Source organism: Equus przewalskii, chromosome 6 (assembly GCF_037783145.1).
Source record: "Equus przewalskii isolate Varuska chromosome 6, EquPr2, whole genome shotgun sequence".
In the NCBI taxonomy this organism is placed as follows: Eukaryota; Metazoa; Chordata; class Mammalia; order Perissodactyla; family Equidae; genus Equus; species Equus przewalskii.
The window spans coordinates 45,020,547-45,024,597 of NC_091836.1; positions in this window are offsets into that span (position 1 = coordinate 45,020,547).

A 4,051-nucleotide genomic window follows, 5' to 3' on the forward strand; every position below is an offset into this window, starting at 1 on the left:
TGGAAATCCATGTGGAAGAAGCTACCATATCTCCTAAATATGTCAATGTAAAAAGACCTACTGCAAGGCATATAGTAGTGAAACTGGCAAAAGTGAATGACAAAGAAAAAATACTAAGGGCAGCAAGGCGGAAGAAAATAACCTACAAAGGGACCCCTATCAGGCTTTCAGTGGATTTCTCTGCAGAAACCTTACAGGCTAGGAGAGATTGGAATGACATATTAAAATCTTTGAAGGACAAAAACGTTCAGACAAAAATACTCTATCCAGCAAAAATATCCTTCAGATATGATGGAGAAATAAAAACTTTCCAGATAAACAAAGGCTAACAGAGTTCATAGCCACAAGACCTTCCCCTACAAGGAATCCTCAAGAAGGCACTCATACCTAAAAGAAAAAGGGAGAAAGGGGTTACAAAGCATGGAGTAAGGAAACAAATAGGTAGACAAAATCAGAAAATTGTAGCTATACATCAGAACAGGTTATCAAATACTCGAGAATAAGATTAAAAATAAGTGAAGGAAAACATCAAAAACAAAGATACTCTTGCCATTTTAACCACAAACTCACAACACAAGATGGAATGAGATGTGACAAAAACAACAGAGGAGGGAAAAGGAAGGGGACTGAATTGGTTTAGTCTAAGAAAATAAGAGGCCATCAGAAAATGGACTACTCTTATCCACAAGATTTTGCATACAAACCTCATGGTAACCACTAAACAAAAAAGCAAGACAGAGACACAAATAATAAATAAGGAGAAAACAAAGAAACCCAACATAAAAAACTACATAACTCAATTGGTAGACAGAAACACAGAGGAAGAGAAAGAACGGAAATGCAGGAGAACTGGAAAACGAGTGATTAAATGGCAGCATTAAGACCTCATACATTTGATAATCACCCTAAATGTAAATGGATTGAAATTTTCACAATAAAAAGACACAGAGTGGAGAGATGGATTAAAGAACAAAACCCAACCATATGTTGCCTCCAGGAAATACATCTCAGCTCCAGTGACAAACACAGGCTCAGAGTGAAGGGATGGGAGACAATACTCCAAGCTAATGGCAAACAAAAGAAAGCAGGTGTTGCCATGCTTATATCAGACAAAGTAGACTTCAAGATAAGACAGGTAAAGAAAGACAAAGGGGGCAGTATATAATGATGAAAGGAACATTCCATCAAGAAGAGCTAACACTTGTAAATATCTATGCACCCAAAACAAGAGCACAAAAGTTCATAAAGCAACTACTAACAAACCTAAAAGAAGATATCAAAAATAACACAATAATAGTAGGGGACCTCAACACGCCACTCACATCAAAGGACAGGTCATCCAGACAGAAAATCAACAAAGAAAAAGTGGAATTAAATGAAAAGCTAGACCAGTTGGACTCAATAGACGTATATAGAACACTCTATCCAAAAACAGCAGAATACACATTCTTCTCAAGTGCACACAGAACATTCTCAAGGATAGACCATATGTTGGGAAACAAGGCAATCCTTGATAAATTAAGAAGATTGAAATAATAACAAGTGTCTTTTCTGATCACTGCTATGAAGCCAGAAATTAAATACAAGAAAAAAGTGGAGAAGAGGACAAAGATGTGGAGACCAAACAACGTGCTATTGAGCAACAAACGGATCATTGAAAAAATTAAAGGAGAAATCAAAAATTATCTGGAGAAAAATGAAAATGAAGACATACCATAGCAACTTATATGGGATGCAGCAAAAACCATATTAAGAGGGAAATTCATTGCAATACAGGTGCACCTTATCAGAAATGGATGCTGTATCTTGTCAAATGCTTTCTGCATCTATTGAGAATATCATGTGATTTTTATTCTTCATTTTGTTAATGTGGTGTATCATGGTGATAGATTTGCAGATGTTGAACCATCCTTGAATCCCTGGAATGAAAACCACTTGATCATGATGTATGGTCTTTTTAATGTATTGTTGTATTCAATTTGCTAGTATTTTGTTGAGGATTTTTACACCGATGTTCATCAGTAATATTGGCCTGTAATTTTCTTTTTTGGTTGTCCTTGTCTGGTTTTGGTATCAGGATAATGTAGGCTTCATAGAATGAGTTAGGAGGAGGTCTCCCCTTCTCTTCAATTTTTTGGGACAGTTTGAGAAGGATAGGTATTAAGTTTTCTGTGAATGTTTGGTAGAATTCACCAGGGAAGCCATCTGGTGCTGAACTTTTATTTTTGGGGAGGTTTTTTATTGCTGTTTGATCTCCTTGCTGGTGATTGGTCTATTCAAATTCTCTACTTCTTCTTGATCCAGTTTTGGAAGGTTGTATGTTTCCAAGAATTTATCCATTTTTTCTACATTGTCCAATTTGTTGGCATATAGCTTTTCATAGTATTCTGTTATTATCTTCTGTATTTCTGAGGTGTCTGTTATAATTTCTCCTCTTTCACTTCTGATTTTATTTATTTGAGCCTTCTCTCTTTTTTCTTGGTGAGTCTAGCTAAGGGTTTGCCAATTTTGTTTATTTTTTCAAAGAACCAGCTCTTGGTTTCATTTATCAGGTTCACCTTAACAAACAAGAAAAATCCCAAGTAAGCAATTTTAATCTACACCTAACTGAATTAAGAGAAAGAAGAACACACAAAGCCCAAAGTCAGCAGAAGGAGAGAAATAATAAAAAATCAGAGCAGAAATAAATGTTATTGAAACAAAAAAGGGAGTAGAAAGGATCAATGAAACAAAGAGCTGGTTCTTTGAGAAAATAAAATTGATAAACCCCAAGCCAGACTTACAAATAAAAAAGAGGGAAGCTCAAATAAACAAAATCAGTAATGAAAGAGGAGAAATAACAACAGACTCCGCAGAAATACAACGGATTATAAGAGAATACTACAAAAAACTATATGCCAACAAAATGGATAACCTAGAGGAAATGGATAAATGCTTGGATTCCTACAATCTCCCAAAGCTTAGTCGAGAAGAAGCAGACAATTTGAACAGACCAATCACAAGGAAAGAGATTGAAACAGCAATCAAAAGCATCCCAATGAATAAAACCCCAACACCAGATGGCTTTCCTGGGGAATTCTACCAAACTTTCAGAGAGGATTTAATACCTATTCTTTTCAAGCTATTCCAAAAAATTAGGGAGGATGGAATACTTAGCAACACATTCTACGAGGCCAACATCACTCTGATATCAAAGCCTGACAAGGACAGCCATGAAAAAGGAGAACTACAGGCAAATATTGCTGATGAACATAGATGCAAAAATTCTCAACAAAATTTTGGCAACCTGAATTCAGCAATTAGTCAAAAGGATCATACATCATGATCAAGTGGGATTCATACCAGGGACACAGGGATGGTTCAACATCTGCAAATCAATGTGCTACACCACATCAACAAATTGAGGAATAAAAACCACGTGATCATCTCACTAGATGCAGAGAAAGCATTTGACAAGATCCGACAGCCATTTATGATAAAAACTCTTAACAAAATGGGGATAGAAGGGAATTACCTCAACATAATAAAGGCCATATATGATAGACCCACAGCCAACATCATACTCAATGGACAAAAGCTGAAAGCCATCCCTCTGAGGACAGGAACAAGACAAGGGTGCCCTCTATCACCACTCTTATTTAACATAGTACTGGAGGTCCTGGCCAGAGCAATTAGGCAAGAGAAAGGAATAAAAGGAATCCAAATAGGGAGGGAAGAAGTGAAACTCTCGCTGTTTGCAGAGAACGTGGTCTTATATATAGAAAACCCCAAAGAATCCATTGGAAAACTTTTAGAAATAATAAACAACTACAGCAAAGTTGCAGGGTATAAGATCAATTTACATGAATCAGTAGCATTTCTATACTTTAATAACGAACTAACAGAAAAAGAACTCAAGAACACAATACCATTCACAATCGCAACAAAACGAATAAAAGAAGAATTTAACTAAGGAAGTGAAAGACCTATACAACGAAAACTACAAGTCTTTTCTGAAAGAAATGGATTGACGACATAAAAAGATGAAAAGACATTCCTTGTACTTGGATTG